This window comes from Elephas maximus, chromosome 6, assembly GCF_024166365.1.
Source record: "Elephas maximus indicus isolate mEleMax1 chromosome 6, mEleMax1 primary haplotype, whole genome shotgun sequence".
Lineage (NCBI taxonomy): Eukaryota > Metazoa > Chordata > Mammalia > Proboscidea > Elephantidae > Elephas > Elephas maximus.
Window position 1 is genome coordinate 66,540,617 of NC_064824.1, and position 22,482 is coordinate 66,563,098.

The window sequence follows — 22,482 nt, forward strand, 5'->3', positions numbered from 1 at the left end:
CTCTGTCACTTTTTTAGGTGCCCTTCACTTTGTGTAACAGCTTACACCTTTTCCACATAGTGTTTCTAAATCAGAACTCTTCAGAGTACCTGTGGTCATGCTTTCTCCTCTGTGCCTGTCTTCTTATTTTCTCCATACTTGAGATCATTTCTGATTATTTTGTCAGTATTTTGCTTTGTAGAACCTCCCATCTCTCTTTAACCATATTCTTTGGTTAGTCTCAGAAAATGGATCATGTCTACATCACCTTTGAATATTCTACAATCTGGATATTTGAATATTCAATATCTGAATATTTGAATATTCTTCCAAAGTCTAGAGAAATTTCTAGCCACTCACAACTTCTTCCCCTTCTTTTCCATTAAGGAATGGGGCCACTTTCCTTCATGGCTCCTGTTTCTTTCATACCCCTGATCAGGTTCAGCATAGCCATTTCTGTTAGTGTTTTCCCTACACTGAGGGAGGTGAAATTGTCAACAGACTAAGTCAACGATTTATTAGATGATCTTTTTTTGGATAGAATGGCATTTCTAGCCAAAATATGATACTTTCTAGCCCTCCATGTATAAGTACAGCCTTGCACTGTGTTTTTCTGAATTTCATAGAGTTTTATGCCTTCTTGACACATCTCTTTTTCTTTGAACGAGATTTTATTTCCAGTTGACAGTTTTATCCCTTTGGGACTTTGTAACACCAATGGTATTGTTGTGAAAAGGTCATATTCATTTTATTTGTTAGCTATGTACCACGAATCTTGTTTATCTCTACACTCACAACGTTAAGCAGAGTGTCTGATACATGACAATACTCAATAAGTCAAGCTGAATCAAAATAAGTCAGTATAGACACTTATGAAGCCTTCAATATTTTTAAGACTCTCTCCCTAGTTGTATTTTTGCAAGACTAATTGGGCTCCTTCTTTGCTATTATTCATTTCTCTAGATGTCCCGGACTTACATTGTTTTAGATTTATAGGTTCTGAAACTTGAGTTTGCAGCCCTAATATGTGCCCGTGGGCACACTAGGATTCAGAATTACCTTCTTGTTCTCTCTCAAAGAACAATAGAGGATTGAAACTCAGTGAACCCTAAATAGAAAGCCAAGAGTGAACTTTTATTATAGAACAGCCGGAGAACCAGGATTCCCATTATTCCTTTAGGGCAAAAGATCACTTCCTGCATTATTTGAAGCTGTGACATGAGAGAATCGCCTGCTTTTCAGAAGGCAGTCTTGCATATTTTGGGCTGAAGGAAATAGAAGAGGGAAGGGAAAGAAAAGTTTGAGACTCAGAGGTTTTATTCTAAGCAGTGTTTCTAAGAGAAGAATGAAAATAGCTTTTATATGTAAATCAACAAAAACTTAATTGAAGATTCAGAAGGTGTTGATTCTTCCCATCCAGATAGGGAAAAATTACATTACAGTGCAAAGGGTAGAACAACTAACACTTTAGGTTTAGAAAACAGTAGGTAAGTGGTATGGATTGAATTGTGTTTCCCCCCAAAAGATATGTTGAAGTCCTATCTGTTGTACCTATGAATGTGATCCTGTTTGGAAATAGAGGGCTTTTTGTTATGTTAATGAGGGTAGGTTCCCAATCTAATTCATTCTGAGTGGCATCTTATAAAACAGAGAACAGACACAGCGACACACACATGGGGAAGACAGATGCCATGTAATAACAGAGGTGATGCACCTACGGCCCAGGAATGCCTAGGATTGACAGGAGCTACTTTTTTTTACTAGAAATTGAAAGAAAGATCTCCCCCTAAAGCCAAAAAATATTCACTGAGTGCATACTATATATCAAACAGTGCTGAATAAGTGATGCCCTTCTGGCTATCACTTTCTAGTGAATAGAAATAATCAATAAATAAGTGGAAAGTACTAAGCTAATTTCAGAGAGTATAAGTGTGTGAGGAAAACAACAGAAGATGAAAGAACAGAGAGTAATGGGGCAGATTCTACAGCTTGGTCAGAAGAAGCCTCCTAAGGAGACAGCATTTGAGTGAGATCTGAATAATGGAAATGAGCCAGCCCTGAGAAGGCCTAGGGAAGCACATGCAGGCAAAAGGTGCATCACTGCAATTACCCCAGAGAAGGGAAGAGCTGTATGCTCTTGAGGCCCCGAGGCTGACACGTGGTGAACCAGGTGGACAGGGAAGCAAGGACCAGATTACAAAGGGATGTCCTTGCTCATGGGCAGCTGGTGATGATGCTACTATAAAATTCTAGTCAGCAGGACAAGTGTTAACAGTCCATGCTGTCTTTGCCTTCTTCTATGGAGGGGTCCTAATTATTCTTCTCATTACATGTTTCACTTCCAGGAAATCAAGGTTACAATTTCTTTCTGGTAGCTTTCTCAAGAGTCTAAAAATGGAAAAAATGTGGAAGCCCGAGTCCTAGGATGATCTCAGATGTCCAGTAATGCAGGCAGAGCATGGACAGCAATCTAACTGAGTTTTGAATATCCAAAGGCCAGCTTTTGAGTTTTGGCTCGGATGTTTTCTGACTGTATGACCTTTATCAAGATGCTTTGCATTTCTGAAGCTCAGTTTCTCCACCCATCAGATGGGATTCCTTGTAATACCTTCCTCACGCTGTTGTTATGAAGATAAAATTGATCATGATTGACTAGTTGTAAATTAGTGCTATTTATATGTTAGATATTCTTAAACACCATTGATTTTCTGGCCCTGTCTTGACTCACTGCAATGTACCTGCAGTTATTGAAGTGTTATTAAAACAAAATTTATTAAAGAACATTTTTGGAATTTTAAAGATGTGCCATGCACCAACTTGGAGGGAACACAGAGAAGAGGCACAGCGTGATATAAAATGTTGACAACAGTTCTGTGACAGTTGAGCATCTGGGAGAGCAGATGCTGGAGAGTACACATAGTGGCTACAACAAAGCCAGTCAGTGTGCCTCCCCTGGCACAGCTTCCTGAGACCACAGAATCCCTGGTTTCCATGTTTTAATAATTTGTGGGTAACAGAGAAGAAAAGGGCTAAAAGAAGTGAATGATCTGTTGAGATTTCTTGAGTTTGGTCAGAGAATGAATTTTAAATGTCCCAAAGAATTACATAGATGAAAGGAATTGAGAAACATTACATAGGATGAATGGAAAAATTCCCTTTTAAATTTCAACCATAGAATAATAATGCCTTTTGGGATTGGATAATACATTGGCAATCTTTCAATATATTACTAATGATGCTCTCCATTGCTGTATTGGCCTCCACTTAGTTGATTTCTTGAAGTTATTTATTTTTTTTACATGAGCAAGTTGTCATAAGACACGTCTGAGAATATTATCTATGGAAAAATATGCTTTGAACAAAGGGTTGTTGGCTATAGGGAGGACATCTTGGCAGATGATTCCTTTAAAGAGTATGTGTGGCAGCAATACAGATCCTTGATTAGAAAGTAATTTCCAAAAAACAGGGACCATGTCTATCTTGATCGTCCTTGTACCTTCAGAGCTTGTCACAGTTTTTGACACATAGTATCCACACCCAAACCAAACTCATTGCCACCGAGTCGATTTTGACTCATAGTGACCTTATGGGATAGAGTAGAACTGCCCCATAAGGTTTCCAAGGCTGTAAATCTTTAAGGAAGCAGACTGCCACATCTTTCTCCTGCCGAGCTATCAATCTTTTGGTTAGCAGTCTAGTGCTCAATCACTGTGCCATCAGGCCTCCCCTGGCACATAGTAGGTTACCAATAATATTTGTTGAAAGAATGAATAAGTGAATGCATTAATAAAGTGGGGGTGTATTAGTTTTCTAGGGCTGCCTTAACAAAGTACCACAAAGTGGGTAGATTAAAATGACACAAAGTCCAAATTCAAGGTGTCAATAGGGTCATACTCTCTCTGAAGAATCTGGGGGAAGATCCTTTCTTGTCTCTTCCAGCTTCTGGTAGGCATCGCTTGACTTGTGGCAGCAGAATTTCCTCTTTGCCTTCATCTTCAGATGGTTGTCTTCCCTCTGTTTATCTCCGCTTTGCTTCTCTTTTAAATGGGCACAACTCATATTGAATTAGGGCACAATGTGACCTCATGTAAATTTAATTTATAACATCTTCAAAAACCTCATTTTCAAACAAGTTCACATTCATAGGTATAGTGATTTCAGCATATCTTTTTGGGAGTGTAAAAGCAGCATGGGGCTGGTGTCTGACTTCCTTTAACTTCACAAGAGGGAAGGAGAATCAAGATCAATAGCCAAAGGCTGATTCATGTGAGGTGGGTGCCAGACATGCCTCCTCTCTCCACCATTTTTACCATTTCTGACACCAACTGTGCCTCCCACAGTACTCTCTACTTTTCTGCTGAGTTCAGTAATTCACTGCGATGGCCACATAGAACTCACAGACAATACTCATGATTTGTGGGGTTTATTAGGGAATGAACAGGTTACAGTTCAGGCTTAGGAATACTCAAGGATACAGTTCTTCCTTCAGGACAGCCTCTTCCTAGCTGTGCTAGCAGGCACATCTCTCCCTGGCCCCAGGCCTTTGCACAAAGACACTCAGCTTTCTCTCTTGGTGGGCTGGGAAGCCCACTGTGCCGTCTCCTGCTGCCAGGCCTCTGCTGCTGGGTCTCTCCTGCCATCACTTCTCACCATCTTCAACAGTTAAAAAGTCACTTGATTGAGTTTATCACAATAACCTTATTTGAGTTCCTTTGCTTTTACACGTCATCTGGGACTGGAGTTTCCATTGGCTGTTCACCAAGACTTGCACAAGAGCATATCTTTGTGTTTTTGTATCACGGCAAAGAACATTTCTGCCCCTCCTGGATCAGCAAACGCAGATGTACAAAACAGTTCTTTCGAAATGAATCAGATCTTGGACAGAACAGGAGAAAAATGTAGAACAAAATTAAAATTCACACACATACAAAAAAAAAACACCAGACTTACTGGTAAGATAGAGACTGGAGGAACCTCCGAGGCTGTGGCCCCCGGACACCTTGTTAACTCAGAATCGAAGCCACTTCTGAAGTCTACCTTTCAGCCAAAGATTAGACAAGCCTGTAAAACAAAGAATAACTCAGTATGAGGAATGTGCTTCTTGGTTCAATCAAGTGTACAAGACCGAATGGATAACACTTGCCCAAAAGCATAGATGAGAAGGCACGGGGGAACAGGAAAACTGGACGAATGGGCGAGGAGGACACAGGGTGGAAAGGGAAAGGGGAGAGGGCTGACACATTTCGGGGATTGCAACCAATGTCACAAAACTATTTATGTATACATTTTTTTATTGAAAAACTAGTTTGTGCTGTAAACTTTCACCTACCACAATAATATTTTTTTAAAAAAGATTCAGAGACCTGTTATCTGTTAATATAATCCATCCTCATCCAATAATTGCTCATGTTGGATCCAGCTGCATACTGGATAAAAGTAACAAGAATCTGACTCGACAGTTCACCCCCACTTCTTGTTCATTAGAAGGAAATAACATACTTCCAAGAGACTCACCCCACTGAGATAAGGAGTTTCAATTACGCCAGAGGGGACCTTAGGAGGCAGATGTCAACAAAGGTGCTGAAGTGGTAGGAAACTCATAGCTTAAAACATCCTTGCGCATGGGTGCCCTGAGACCCCGCAGGAACTTTATTTCTGGCCAGCACATTCTCACACACTGCAGCTGGTGTCAGTTTCATCTAGTGCCCTACAGATTCCCTTCCACTGTGGCTTTTGCTTGTGTTCTGTCTACTTGGCATCTATGAGGCTTTGCTTTGGACAACTGATGCCCCTATTTTGTTGATGCTTACCTTGCTTTTTGGGTAATCCATCCCTGCACCTCAGTAAAAAAACCCAGAGAACTACTTCTGAAAAATCAGCCATTGAAAACCCTACGGAGCATAGTTTTACTCTGACGCACATGGGGTTGCCATGAGTTGGAATTGACTTGACTTCAGCTGTTTTGGTTTACTAATCCTAAAGCAACATCTTTACCAGAAAGCCCTTAAGGAGTGCTTCTTCTGAACTTGGGTCAGAGAAATATTTCAGGGCAAGCAGCTTTTGAGAGTCCTGAAATCATTCCAGCTAGTTAGTTGCCCAGAGAGTACAGGGCCCACCTATACTATGAAGCAGTAACCCTAGAGGAGGTATATTTGCATATACCTGGCCTCTCTGGCCACTCTGCCATTGAAAGAAAAATGTCCTGATTAGAAAACTTTTGCACAATTACGTTCTTTCCTATGGATTAAACCATTCCCTGCATTTTGCCTAAGCTAAGCAGACACACCTACTAACATTATAGTTATTTCTGCCAAGATTATATAGTTCAGAAAAATATCTTCATAAAGTTTCCCAGGAAACTAAAATGTTGGCAAGATATCACTGGGAACAACATGAAAATGGTGGGCGGTGGGAGGAGGTGGGAGAGAATCTTGTAACAGAATTTCAATGGAGTCGAAATAATACCCACAATGCTGCTGAGGTTCTGTGAAGGCTGGAGAATATAATCTACACTGGAGAGATGGTTACAAACATGCAAGGCCAAGGCAAATGCAAAACACTTCCAAGTGAAGGGGGCTGGCTGAGCAGGAAGAAACATAAAGACTCTGAGACATGAACTGGTGGAGCTAAATAGTAATTAGTGACTGGATATAGTACTAAGACTTAATTAATATTCCCATATTACAAAAGAACACCTGCAAGGCATTGCATACTCAACCCTCTAATGAACATGGATTCATGTTGGGCTAGTAAAAAAATAAGAGAAAATTGCTCCATCATTTGCTTTTAAGGCGAGTTGACAAATGAATGCTATGCTGCTTTATTTTTTTCTCCTGGCTGGGTTATTTCCCAGGCTTGTTAATCACTTTAATCCTTGCAGATAGCATCCTTGACTGTACAGGCTATCATCAGCAAATGTTTTTTCCATCGTGTATTTCTATAACTCGGCAGATTGGATGTTATTTCATATAGCAACAATAACAACAACAAAAGATACTGAATTCCTTTTTCAGTGGAAGACATATTCTCTTCCTGACAATTAACATTCATAGTTAAACAAAAATGCAATGACCATAAATTTCAGGTTTCAAACACAGGACATGCTTAAACTAAAAATCATTCCATTATTATCTACTATTTGGGCCAAGCTGTAAAGGCATCAAAAGCTATATATCTGTAATGCAAATACTAAAATTTGATGAGTTACTATTTTAAAATGATCACTTTTGTTATTTAATTTCTCTTTCTTTTAATTTGTTGGCATATTTCTAGTCACACTCAGGACAGCATCTATCTTTCAAAAATGACAAAATAGGCACACTGTGAACCATAACTGGACTAAAGATGAAACAATACTTTGAAGATATTTTGTTAATAAAAAATATAACCACGGTAGAAAAAAAAAAAATAGCAGGTTGAAAAAGATGGCGAATCACAGATGATTCACTTACCCTCCAAATTATTTTGAGTTTGAAACAAATGTATTGTCTTTGTAAAAAACAAAAAAGTAAGAAAGACAAAAAATAATAATCTATTTGGTTTATACTTTACACTCTAGTTGAGATCTTGTAGAAATTTTACAATCACACTATAAACAAACTTAAATTACTGAGATCAAGGCCTTTGAATAGAAAAAAACTTAGTAATATTAATTTGTTTTCAGAAAGTGTAGCGGACAAATAACGGTCTTCCAAAGATGACTACATCCTAATCTTTGAAGCCTGTGAATATTTTACCTTACATGGCAAAAAAGACTTTGCAGATGTGATTAAACTAAGGATTTTGAGATGGAGAGATTACCCTGGATTATTCAGAGGAGCCCAATGTTAGACTGTTAAAGCCATCCACTTGTGGTATTTCTGTTATGGCAGCACTAGACGACTAAGACGACAAGGTGGTTAAACTTTCATCGCTGCATTTCATTTGAACTTCTTGGTTCAGAATGTTGTCGATGTATAAGGGTATTCATCAAACATTGACTATAGTAATTTAAAAAATGGGGGAAAGAAAACCCTCCTCAAATATCCACCAGTTGGATTGGCCACATTAAAGGAAACAATACTACAACATCTCTCCCCACCCACCCTCACCAGAAAAAAAGTTAATGGTGTAAATTCATATGCAGACTTTAAAACAATGCCAGTAGCATAACGTTAAGTAAAAAAAAAAAAAAGCCAGCTAGATAGAATAGTAGTCCCAAGTATATCCAATATCAAGGAATGAAGGACCACTAGAAGCCTCCAGAAGCAATGCAGCCCTGCCTACACCTTGATTTCATAACACTCATTTCAATCTTCTGACCTTCAGAATTATAAGATAGTAAATTTGTGTTGTTTTAAGCCACTAAATTTGTGACAATTTGTTATAGCAGTGCTAGGAAATGAATACAGAAAATTTACGAAAAAACAAAAATGATCTCTTTATTCCTATCTCCCACTGAGAGCCATCATGCAGTTTATATTTTTATATATATACACACACAAACAAACAACTTGCAGAAATTGGATATACTTGGGACTACTATTCTATCTAGCTGGCTTTTTTTTTTTTAACTTAACGTTATGCTACTGGCATTGTTTTAAAGTCTGCATATGAATTTACACCATTAACTTTTTTTCTGGTGAGGGTGGGTGGGGAGAGATGTTGTAGTATTGTTTCCTTTAATGTGGCCAATCCAACTGGTGGATATTTGAGGAGGGTTTTCTTTCCCCCATTTTTTAAATTACTATAGTCAATGTTTGATGAATATCCTTATACATTGACAACATTCTGAACCAAGAAGTTCAAATGAAATGCAGCGATGAAAGTTTAACCACCTTGTCGTCTTAGTCGTCTAGTGCTGCCATAACAGAAATACCACAAGTGGATGGCTTTAACAAAGAGAAATTTATTCTGTCACAGTTTAGTAAGCTAGAAGTCCAAATTCAGTGTGGCAGCTCCAGGGGAAGGCTTTCTGTCTATGTCAACTCTGGGAAATGGTCCTTGTCATCAATCTTTCCCTGGTCTAGGAGTTTCTCAGCACAGGGACCCTGGGTCTAAAGGTTGTACTCCACTCCTGGCACTACTTTCTTGGTGGTATGAGGTCCCTCTGTCTCTCTTTTATATCTCAAAAGGAATTGGCTCAAGATGCAACTTAATCTTGTAGATAGAGTCCTGCCTCATTAAGATAACTGCCGCTAATCCTGCCTCATTAACATCATACAGGTAGGATTTACAACATATAGGGAAATCACATCAGATGGCAAAATGGTGGACAATCACACAGTACCAAATCATGGCCTAGCCAAATTGACACACTTTTTGGGGGGACACAACTCAATCCATAACACTCATCATGTGAGTTCTACAATTATTTAAACTGCTAATGTGATGTGGTTGTTCTGGATTTTTACTGGTGATCTTTGAGTTATTTTTGGTCTCTTCTTATTTACTTTTTAATGCATTTTATGTTTTAGGTCTCTTTAACATGTTTGTTTAAAGTTTTGCATAAACTCCAGATGTATCAGTCAGACTTCTTGATAGCAATAAACAGAAACCTAGTATTATACAGAAAAGAATTTAGTCAGAGGATAGTGGTTAGCTCAAAGAATAGCAAGCGGAGCTGAAAAACCAGCTTGGAAGCTATCCCGCTAGCATCGTAGCTTTAATCACGTCAACAAACTGGTCCCACATTGACTTCATGGCTGAGCACTTGTTGATAGAGTCTAACATTGACTCTGAACGCAGACACTAGCACCACTGTCTCTTCCTTACCTTACAAGTTCCTTCCTCCCTCATGAAATGAACTTGGCTATCAGAGATGCCACCTCCACAACAGATTCCCCCTGTCCCTGCTTCATGGGTCTCCCACTCCCCTTTTCAAATCTGGGGCAGATGAGTCTCAATGGCTAAACCTAGATTACAGCTGTGGCCCTAGATGCAAGGGAGCTGGGAAAGTGAGTCTCTGGCATTTTCAATTCGTACAGTGGGAGATAGACTCTGCCTTCTACAAAGCCTCAAGGTGAGGATGTCTCCAAAGACAGAAAAGGCATTCGACTACTAGGCAGACAAAAATAATTATCTATGTCCACTACATATATCAGTGGATCTTCAGCTTCTTGACTTTTCCACTTTTTTCTTCATAGACTGACCACTAGACTTGGTTGAAACTGTGTTCTTATATTTTTTGGCCTAAAATTAGAAGCTCTGGGGAGTCAAGGGAAAAAATAAGGCACACTTTAACACAGGAGAGACTTTTAACACTTAAAAAAAATTGGTTAACTGTATATTCCAGGTGGCAACTCTTTAAATTTAAGAAGAAATCGAATATTTTCAGATGAATTAATAGGTCTTAAATTGGCTTCAAAATTATATGGAAGGGTGTTAAGATGATGGGGTACAGATGAAACAAGATTGGCCAGCAGTATTCAACCCTATTGATAGTGGATGAAGCTGGCCGATATGTACTGAAGATTCATTCAAGTATCCTTCTAATTTTGTATTTGTTTGAAATTTTCCATAAAAAATAAAAAAGAAGAAATCCTCTAAAGCCATATTTATTCAGGCATATATTAATTTCATCCTTTTAGGAAGGCAAGATAAAGCAAAACAAACAAAAAAACTTCAAGTTGTTTTCCAAGTGAGAGTTCAGCCAGATCAGCTTCACAGGCATCTATCTGTGTTCGTCGTGATTAAAGAATCATTTGGCTTCCCATTTTTGTTTGATGAGTTGAGCTTTGTTACTCCCTTTGCCTAGTTTTCCTGTATAATTAGAAAGCTACATGTACCTTTAACTTCTGAAGGAAACAACTACCACAAATTGACTTTCTGCCATTCAAACTTAAACTACTAATCTCAAAATTTTAGTCAACATACTTAAGTATTTCCTTTTTTTAAACTAGAATGTCCTTCAAAAACAGTATTTGGATGGGGAACATCTAGGTCAATTGGTATAACATAGTTCATAAAGAAAATGTTCTACATCCTACATTGGTGAGTAGTGTCTGGGATCTTAAAATTTTGCAAGCAGTCATCAAAAATACATCTATTGGTCCCACCATGTTTGGAGCAAAGGAGAATGAAGAAAAACAAATATACAAGAAAATATTAGTCCAAAGGACTAATGGACCACATGAACCACAGCTTCCACTAGCCTAAGACAAGAACTAGATGGTGCCCAGCTAGCACCACCTACAACTCTGACAGGGATCACAATACAGGGTTCTGGACACAGTAGGAGAAAAATGTAGAACAAAATTCAAATTTACACAAAAAGACCAGACTTACTGCTCTGACAGACACTAGAGAAACCACTGAGATTAGAGCCCCGGAAACCCTGCTAACTCAAAACTGAAGCCACTCCTGAAGTCCACTTTTCAGCCAAAGATTAGACAGGTCTATAAAACAAACAATAACACATTTGAGGAATGTGCTTTAGTCCAATCAAGTATATTAGATCAAATGGGCAACATCTGCCCAAACGCAAAGATGAGAAGTCAGGAAAGGACAGGAAGCCTGGCTAAATAGACACAGAGAATCCAGAGAGGAAAGGAAAAAAGTGCTGACGCATTGTGGGGATTGCAACCAGTGTAGCAAAATGGAGTGGCTATGAGTTAAAAATCGACTATGGCACCTAACAACAATAACAACAACTACATCTATAGAGAATCAGAATCAACTCGACGGCAATGGGTTGTGTGTGTATATATACACACAACCCATTGCCGTCGAGCCGATTCTGACTCATAGTGACCCCACAGAACAGAGTCAAACTGCCCCTTAGAATTTCCAAGGAGAGGCTGGTGGACTTGAATTGCTCACACTAGAACGTAAGTCCACAAGGACTACAGGACTTTTTATTTGATTATTTTTTATTTATATACACCTAGCATCTAAAACAAAGCCTGGCACATAGGAAGCACTTGATAGACATTTTATTCTATTTATTTATTTTGTTTAAAACTGTTATGTTTTTGTTGTAGTTAGGTGCCATCGAGTCGGTTCTGATTCATAGCAAAAATATTCTGTTGTTGCCATCCTCACAATCGTTGTTAGGCAACTGTTCTGGCATACTGCTATGCTTCTTGATAAATCCAAATTTGATCATCAGCACCAACACCCTGCATGACCTATATTCTGTTGTTGCCATCCTCACAATTGTTGTTACGCTTGAGGTACCTAATGATTGTTGGCAACCTAGTAACACCTGGCTCTAAACTGGGTTCTGACTCATAGTGACCCTATGTACAACAGAATGAAACACTGCCCGGTCCTGCACAATTCTCACAACCCTTGTTATGCTTGAGCCCATTGTTGCAGCCACTGTGTCAGTCCATCTCCTTGAGGGGCATCCTCTTTTTCGCTGACCCTCTACTTTACCAAGCTTGATGTCCTTCTCCAGGTACTTGTCCCTCCTGATAACATGCCAAAAATATGTAAGATGAAGTCTTGCCATCCTCGCTTCTAAGGTGCATTCTAGCTGTACTTCTTCCAAGACAGATTTGTTCATTCCTCTAGCAGTCCGTGGTATATTCAATACTCTTTACCACCACCATAATTCAAAGGCATCAATTCTTCTTTGGTCTTCCTTATTCATTGCCCAGCTTTACCATGCATATGATATGATTGAAAACACCATGGCTTGGGTCAGGCACACCTTAGTCTTCAAGGTGACATCTTTGTTTTTCAACACTTTAAAGAGGTCTTTTGCAGCAGATTTGCTCAATGCAATGCTATTATTGTCAATGCGACGCAAAACTATCATAGTCGTGTGAAAAGATTAGACAACCCTCACAGTCATGGCATTACTATTCAAGATTAAATTCAGTTATTATACTTAGAACTATTGAAGAAAAAGTAGATCCATCTTTCCATCATTGCTGCACCCCCACCCCCAGCACACACACGTTTTTTAAAATAAGGTAGTTGGAAGGACCTCCAGATTTTTCTGGCATTCTCTATTCAGGTTTATAGGGCAAAGCCTTCCCACATTTGTGGTTACTTCCTTTTGCTGGCATCGTTGAGAACAATGAGATTTTGATAATACTGTTCACCTTCTTGAATACCTAAAACTAAATTTGTCTTCAATTTATAGTAGGTCCTGCTGTCCAACTTCGTGCTCCAGAATTGTTGATATTCTGGTCAAAGGGCCAGGCCCAGTTTAGAGCCAGATGTTACCAGGTTGCCCACAGTCTTTAGGCAGCAGTCTTCTGACACCCTGCTATCCTCGATAAATCCAAATTTGATCATCAGCACCAACACGTGCCATGACCTATGTTCTATTGTTGCCATCCTCACAATCGTTTTGCTTGAGCTGCCTGATGATTGTTTGCAACCTAGAATAAAATACTGAAAATACATCAGAGTAAAATACTATCCTATTCCCTTTACCCACTTCAATGTCGTTTTGGGACTTGATTTTCCTTCAAGTTTGCTGTCGATACTTATTTTTGCTTTGCTGCATCAGGATTTTTCATCAGGAATTGAGCACACAATATAGTATTCATACTCTAAACGGCCAGGCCTCCTTCAGTCCCTTGGTAGGCTACCATTTTCAAGGACCATTTATTTGCTTTACTGGGCTTCTGAACTAATTACTAGACCAAGATAGTTGTTGCTTTACTATGGCCAGAGAATTAAGGCAAACCAAGTCAACAGAAACCCATCTGTTCATTGTCATCTACTCTTACTGGCAAGAGAATCCCAATTTTTTAACCCTAGAATTCAACACACAAGAAACAGAGAGAAAAAACTTTATTTTAAAGGAATTTAAATTAAGTAGAAACGGAGGAGGTAAAGGCACAAGAAGGAGCCTTGGTGGTACGGTGCTTAAAATCTCATCTGCTAGCCGAAAGGTGGGTGGTTCAAACACACAGTGGTTTGAACCCACCAGCTGCTCCTCAGTGGTGTCACTATAGCTGGTGTCACACAGTGCGGTGACTCATGGTGTCACCCCACCCCACCCCCATGGGCCTTTTCCAGTACCAGACCATACAGAATCCTTAGTAATGCTTTTTATACTAATATTTCTGGTAAATCCTACTTCCCATATATCACTGGCAATAGTAGTGACATAAACAACTAGCAAAATCTAAATTGTGCCTTTAAATTACACTATCATATGCATACCCCAAATGTATTATATTTACATAATTTCATGTGTTTAAAAGAAAATTTGGTAAGAAAAAAACAATAGAATTCAAAGTAAAAGCTTTTAAGAACTACATCAAAATTGTATTCATTTTAAAGTTAAAATTTACCAGAACATGAGATACACTAATGGATTGTTGTTGTTAGGTACCGTCGAGTCAGTTCTGACTCATAGCGACCCTATGCACAACAGAATGAAACACTGCCCGGTCCTGTGCTATCCTTACAATCATTATGCTTGAGCTCATTGTTGTAGCCACTGTATCAATCCACCTCGTTGAGGGTCTTCCTCTTTTCCGATGACCCTGTACTCTGCCAAACATGATGTCCTTCTCCAGGGACTGATCCCTCCTGACAACATGTCCAAAGTATGTAAGACACAATCTCTCCATCCTTGCCTTTAAGGAGCATTCTGGTTGTACTTCTTCTAAGACACATTTGTTCGTTCTTTTGGCAGTCCATGGTATATTCAATATTCTTCGCCAACACCACAATTCAAAGGTGTCAATTCTTATTCAGCCTTCCTTATTCGTTGTCCCAGCTTTCACATGCATACGATGCAATTGAAAATACCATGGCTTGGGTCAGGTGCACCTTAGTCTTTAAGGTGACACCTTTGCTCTTCAACACTTTAAAGAGGTCCTTTGCGGCAGATTTACCCAATGCAATGCACCTTTTGATTTCTTGACTGCTGCTTCCATGGCTGTTGATTGTGGATCCAAGTAAAATGAAATCCTTGACAACTTCAATCTTTTCTCCATTTATCATGATGTTGCTCATTGCTCCAGTTGTGCTCATGAGGAACCTTTACATAGATCAAGAGGCAGTTGTTTGGACAGAACAAGGGGATACTGATTGGTTTAAAGTCAGGAAAGGTGTGCGTCAGGGTTGTATTCTTTCACCATACCTATTCAATCTGTATGCCAAGCAAATAATACGAGAATCTGGAGTACATGAAGAAGAACAGGGCATCAGGATTGGAGGAAGACGCGTTAACAGCCTGCGTTATGCATATGACACAACCTTGCTTGCTGAAAGTGAAAAGGACTTGAAGCACTTACTAATGAAAAGCGAAGACCACAGCCTTCAGTATGGATTGCACCTCAACATAAAGAAAACAAAAATCCTCACAACTGGACCAATGAGCAACATAATGATAAACTAACAGATTCCAAAAAACCAAACCCACTGCCGTCAAGTCAATTCTGACTCATAGCGACCCTAGAGGACAGAGTAGAACTGCCCCATAGAGTTTCCAAGGAGCACCTGGTGGATTCGAACTGCCAACCTTTTGGTTAGCAGCCATAGCACTTAACCGCTATGCCACCAGGGTTTTTCCATGAATGGATTAGGTTTGTATAAATTTTAACATATCACTATTTTTTTCACCATATTTCAAACTTAAAATGTTTAAAAAGTAAATCACCATAGAGTTTTAGCCTTGCAGGTATACCAATACATGTAAACAAGGCTTATGAAAAAAAAATTTTTTTTTGATTACTTTTTATTGGGCTTTAAGTGAAAGTTTACAGACCAGGTCAGTCTCCATACAAAAATTTACAAACACCTTGCTATACACTCCTAATTGCTCTCCCCCTGATGAGATATCACAGTACTTTGCTCTCTCTTCTCATGTCCATTCGGGTAGCTTCTGGCCCACTCTGCCCCCTCATCTCCCCTCCAGACAGGAGATGCCAACTTAGTCTCATATGACCACTTGATCCAAGAAGCTTGTTCTTCACCAGTATCATTTTCCATCCCCTATTCCTGTCCAATCCCTGTCTGAAGAGTTGGCTTTGGGAATGGTTCTTGCCCTGGACTAACAGAAGGTCTGGGGTCCATGGCCTCTGGGGTCCCTCCAGTCCCAGCCTGACCATTAAGTCTGGTCTTTTTACGAGAATTTGGGGTCTGCATCTCACTGCTCTCCTGCTCCCTCAGGAGTTCCCTGTCAGGGCAGTCATTGGTTGCGGCCAGGTACCATCTAGCTCTTCTGGTCTCAGGCTGATGTAGTCTCTGGTTTATGTGGTCCTTTTTGTCTCTTAGGCTCACGATTATTTTGTATCTTTGGTGATCTTCATTCTTCCTCGTTCCACATGGGTTGAGACTAGTTGATACATCTTAGATGGCCACTTGCTAGTGTTTAAGACCCCAGATGCCACTCTCCAAAGTGGGATGCAGAATGTTTTCTTAATAGATTTTATTATGCCAATTGACTTAGATGTACCCTGAAACCATGGTCCTCAAATCCCTGCCCTGCTACACTGGCCTTTGAAGTATTCAGTTTATTAAGGAAAGTTCTTTGTTTTTGCTTTGGTGCATCTGTGTTGACCTCAGATTGTGTAGTCTTTCCCTTCACCTAAAATGAAACTTACCTACTATCTAATTAGTGAATACCCCTCTCCCTTCCTCCCCGCTCTCATAACCATCAAAGAATATTTTCTTCTCTGTGTAAACTATTTCTCAAGTTCTTATAATAGTGGTCTTATACAATATTTGCCCTTTTGCAACTGACTAATTTCAGTCAGCATAATGCCTTCCAGATTCCTCCATGTTATATAATATTTCATGGATTCATCATTGTTCTTCATTGATGTGTAGTATTCCATTGTGTGAATATACCATAATTTATTTATCCATTCATCTGTTGACGGGTACCTTGGTTGCTTCCACCTTTTTGCTGTTGTAAGCAGTGCTGCAATGAACATGGGTTTGCATATATCCGTTCGTGTAAAGGCTCTTATTTCTCTAGGATATATTCCAAGGAGTGGGATTGCAAACAGGAAGGGCCAAATTGATTTCCAAAGTGGTTTTACCATTTTACATTCCCACCAGCAGTGTATAAGTGTTCCAGTCTCTCCACATCCTCTCCAACATGTATTATTTTGTGTTTTTTGGATTAATGCTAACCTTGTTTGAGTGAGATGGAATCTCATTGTAGTTTTGATTTGCAATGAAAAATGTTTTTGCTATTGTAACTAACATCAGGGATTTTTTTTTTGATTGTACTTTAGATAAAGGTTTACAGAATGAACTAGCTTCTCATTAAACAGTACACATATTGTTATTTTTCTTTTTCTATCTTTTTTTATTGCACTTTAAGTAAAAGTTTACAAATCAAGACAGTCTCTCACACAAAAACTCATATACACCTTGCTACATACTCCCAATTGCTCTGCCCTAATGAGACAGCCTGCTCCCTCCCTCTACTCTCACTTTTCTTGTCCATTTCACCAGCTTGTAACCCCCTCTACCCTTTCATCTTCCCTCCAGGCAGGAGATGCCAACATAGTCTCAAGTGTCCACCTGATCCAAGAAGCTCACTCCTCACCAGCATCTCTCTCCAACCCATTGTCCAGTCAATCCCTGTCTGAAGAGTTGGCTTTGGGAATGGTTCCTGCCCTGGGCCAACAGAAGGTCTGGGGGCCATGACCACCAGGGTCCTTCCAGTCTCAGTCAGAACATTAAGTTTGGTCTTTTTACAAGAATTTGGGGTCTGCATCTCACTGCTCTCCCGCTCCCTCAGGGGTTCTCAGTTGTGTTCCCTGTCAGGGCAGTCATCAGTTTTGGCCAGGCACCATCTAGTTCTTCCAGTCTCAGGCTGATGTAGTCTCTGCTTTATGTGGCCCTCTGGAAACCCTGGTGGCGCAGCGGTGAAGCACCATGGCCTCCAACCAGGAGGTCAGCAGCTTGAACCTGCCAGGCACTCCCCGGAAACTCCATCGGGGAGCTCCACTCCGTCCTACAGGGCGGCCACGAGCCGGAATCAACTCAATGGCAGTGGGCTTGGGTTTTTGGTTTTCTGTCTCTTGGGCTTATAATTACCTTGTGTCCTTGGTGTTCTTCGTTCTCCTTTGATCCAGGTGGGTTGAGACCAATTGATGCATCTTAGATGGCCAGTTGCTAGCGTTTAAGACCCCAGGCACCACTCTCCAAAGTGGGATGCAGAATGTTTTCTTAATAGATTTTATTATGCCAATTGACTTAGATGTCCCCTGAAACCATGGTCCCCAAATGCTGGCCTCTGCTACGCTGGCCTTTGAAGCATTCATTTTATTCAGGAAACTTCTTTGTTTTTGGTTTAGTCCAGTTGTGCAGACCGCGTCTGTATTGCGTGTTGTCTTTCCTGTCACCTAAAGTAGTTCTTGTCTGCTATCAAATTAGTGAATACCCCCTCCCACCCTCCCTCCCTCCTCTACCTTCCCTCCCTCCCCCCTCTCATAACCATCAAAGAATATTTTCTTCTCTGTGTAAACTGTGTCTTGAGTTCTTATAATAGTGGTCTTATACAATATTTGTCCTTTTGCAACTGACTAATTTCACTCAGCATAATGCCTTCCAGATTCCTCCATGTTATGAAATGTTTCATAGATTCATCACTGTTCTTTATCAATGCATAGTATTCCATTGTGTGAATATGTCATATTTTATGTATCCATTCATCCGTTGATGGGCACCTTAGTTGCTTCCATCCTTTTGCTATTGTAAACAGTGCTGCAATGGATGTGGATTTGCATGCATCTGTTCGTGTAAAGGCTCTTATTTCTCTAGGATATATTCCAAGGAGTGGGATTGCTGGATCCTATGGTAATTCTATTTCTAGCTTTTTAAGGAAGCACCAAATCAATTTCCAAAGTGGTTGTACCATCTTCAATTCCCATCAGCAGTGTATAATTGTTCCTATCTCTCCACAGCCTCTCCAGCGTTTATTATTTTGTGTTTTTTGGATAAATGCCAGCTTTGTTGGAGTGAGATGGAATCTCATTGTAGTCTTGATTTGCATTTCTCTAATGGCTAATGATCGCGAACATTTCCTCATGTATCTGTTAGCTACCTGAACGTCCTCTTTAGTGAAGTGTCTGTTCATATCTTTTGCCCATTTTTTAATTGGGTTATTTGTCTTTTTTTAGTTGAGTTTTTGCAGTACCATGTAGATTTTAGAGATCAGGCGCTGGTCGGAAATGTCATAGCTAAAAACTTTTTCCCAGTCTGTAGGTAATCTTTTTACTCTTTTGATGAATTCTTTAGATGAGCATAGATGTTTGATTTTTAGGAGCTCCCAGTTATCTGGTTTTTCTTCTGCATTGTTAGTACTGTTTTGTATAGTGTTTATGCCATGTATTAGGGCTCCTAACGTTGTCCCTATTTTTTCCTCCATGATCTTTATCATTTTAGATTTTATATTTAGGTTTTGATCCATTTTGGGCTCATTTTTGTGCATGGAGTGAGGTATGGGTCTTCTTTCATTTTTTTGCAGGTGGATATCCAGTTATGCCAGCACCATTTGTTAAAAAGACTGTCGTTTCCGAATCTCTGAAACATTTCATAACATGGAAGAACCTGGAAGGCATTATGCTGAGCGAAATCAGTCAGAGGCAAAAGGACAAATATTGTATAAGACCACTATTTAAGATCTTGAGAAATAGTATAAACTGAGAAGAACACATACTTTTGTGGTTACGAGGGGGGGAGGGAGGGAGAGGGTTTTTTATTGATTAATTAGTAGATAAGAACTGCTTTAGGTGAAGGGAAGGACAACACTCAATACATGGAAGGTCAGCCCAATTGGACTGGACCAAAAGCAAAGAAGTTTCCGGGATAAAATGAATGCTTCAAAGGTCAGCGGAGCAAGGGCAGGGGTTTGGGAACCATGCTCTAAGGGGACTTCTAAGTCAATTGGCAAAGTAATTCTGTTATGAAAACATTCTGCATTCCACTTTGAAATGTGGCGTCTGGGGTCTTAAATGCTAACAAGCGGCCATCTAAGATGCATCAATTGGTCTCAAGCCACCTGGAGCAAAGGAGAATGAAGAACACCAAGCTCACACGACAACTAAGAGCCCAAGAGACAGAAAGGGCCACATGAACCAGAGACCTACATTATCCTGAGACCAGAAGAACTAGTTGGTGCCCAGCCACAATTGATGACTGCCCTGACAGGGAGCACAATAGAGAACCCCTGAGGGAGCAGGAGATCAGTGGGATGCAGATCCCAAACTCTCATAAAAATACCAGACTTAATGGTCTGACTGTGACTAGAGGAATCCCGGTGGGCATGGTCCCCAAACCTTCTGTTGGCACAGGACAGGAACCATTCCCGAAGACAACTCATCAGACATGAAAGGGACTGGACAGTGGGTAGGAGAGAGATGCTGAAGAAGAGTGAGCTAATTATATCAGGTGGACACTTGAGACCGTGTTGGCATCTCCTGTCTGGAGGGGGGATGGGAGGATAGAGAGAGTTGGAAGCTGGCAAAATTGTCACAAAAGGAGAGACTGGAAGGGTTGACTCATTAGGGGGAGAGCAAGTGGGAGTACGGAGTAAGATGTATATAAACTTATATGTGACAGACTGACTTGATTTGTAAACGTTTACTTGAAGCTCAATAAAAGTTAATTAAAAAAAAAAAAGACTGACGTTTCCCCATTTAACTGTTTTGGGGCGTTATGCTCATATGTGGATGGATTTCTGTCTGTATTCTCAATTCTGTTCCACTGGTCTATGTATCTGTTGTTGTACTAGCACCAGGCTGTTTTGACTACTGTGGCAGTATAAAAAAAAAAAATCAGGTAGAGTAAGATCTCCTATTTCTTTCTTCTTTTTCAGTAATGCTTTACTTATCCGGGGCCACTTTCCCTTCCACATGAAGTTGGTGATTTGTTTCTCCATCTCATTAAAAAATGTCATTGGAATTTGGATCGGAATTGCATTAAACCTGTAGATCGCTTTTGGTAAAACAGACATTTTTTTAATGTTAAGTCTTCCTATCCATGAGCAAGGTATGTTTTTCCACTTATGCAGGTCTCTTTTGGTTTCTCGTAGAAGTGTTTTGTAGTCTTCTTTGTATAAATCTTTTACATCTCTGGTAAGATTTATTTCTGTGTATTTTATCTTCTTGGGGGCTACTGTAAATGGCATTGATTTGTTGATTTCCTCTTCGATGTTCTTTATGTTGGTGTAGAGGAATCCAACCGATTTTCGTATGTTTATCTTGTATCCCGATACTCTGATGAACTCTTCTATTAGTTTCAGTAGTTTTCTTGAGGATTCCTTAGGGTTTTCTGTGTATAAGATCATGTCATCTGCAAATAGAGATACTTCTTCCTTGCCAATCTAGATGCCTTTTATTTCTTTATCTAGCCTAATTGCTCTGGCTAGGACCTCCAGCAGAATGTTGAATAAGAGTGGTGATAAAGGGCATCCTTGTCTGGTTCCCAGTCCCAAGAGGAATACTTTCAGGCTCTCTCCATTTAGGATGATGTTGACTATTGGCTTCGTATAAATGTCCTTTATTATGGTGAGGAATTTTCCTTCTATTCCTATTTTGCTGAGAGTTTTTATCATGAATGTGTGTTGAACTTTATCAAACGCCTTTTTTGCATCAGCTGATAAAATCATATGATTCTTGACCTTTGTTTTATTTATATGATGGATTACATTAATTGTTTTTCTAATGTCGAACCATCCCTGCATACCTGGTATGAATCCCACTTGGTCATGGTGAATTATTTTTTTGATATGTTGTTGAATTCTATTGGCTAGAATTTTGTTGAGGATTTTTGCATCTACATTCATGAGGGAATAGGAGTATAATTTTCTTTTTTTGTGGTGTCTTTACCTGGTTTTGGTATCAGGGATATGCCAGCTTCACAGAATGAGTTTGGGAGTATTCGGTCCTTTTCTATGCTCTGAAATACCTTTAGTAGTAGTGGCGTTAACTCTTCTCTGAAAGTTTGGTAGAACTCTGTCGTGAAGCCGTCCGGACCAGGGCTTCTTTTTGTTGGGAGTTTTTGATTACCTTTTCAGTCTCTTCTTTTGTTATAGGTCTATTCAGTTGTTCTACCTCTGTTTGTGTTAGTTTAGGTAGGTAGCATGTTTCTAGGAATTCATCCATTTCTTCTAGGTTTTCATTTTGTTAGAGTACAGTTTTTCATAGTAATCTTGATATGATTCTTTTAATTTCAATTGGGTCTGTTGTAATATCACCCATCTCATTTCTTATTTTGGTTATTTGCTCCCTCTCTCTCTTTTTTTTTTTTTTGGTCAATTTGGCCAGTGGTTTATCAATTTTGTTGATTTTTTCAAAGAACCAGCTTTTGGTCTTATTGATTCTTTCAATTTTTTTCTGTTTTCTATTTCATTTAGTTTTGCTCTAATTTTTATCATTTGTATTCTCCTGGTGCCTAAGGGTTTCTTTTGTTGCTCTCTATTTGTTCAAGTTGTAGGGATAATTCTTTGATTTTGGCCCTTTCTTCTTTTTGTATGTGTGTATTTGTTGATATAAATTGACCTCTGAGCACTGCTTTCGCTGTGTCCCAAAGTTTCTGCTAGGAAATGTTTTCATTCTCTTTGGATTCTTTGAATTTCTTTATTCCATC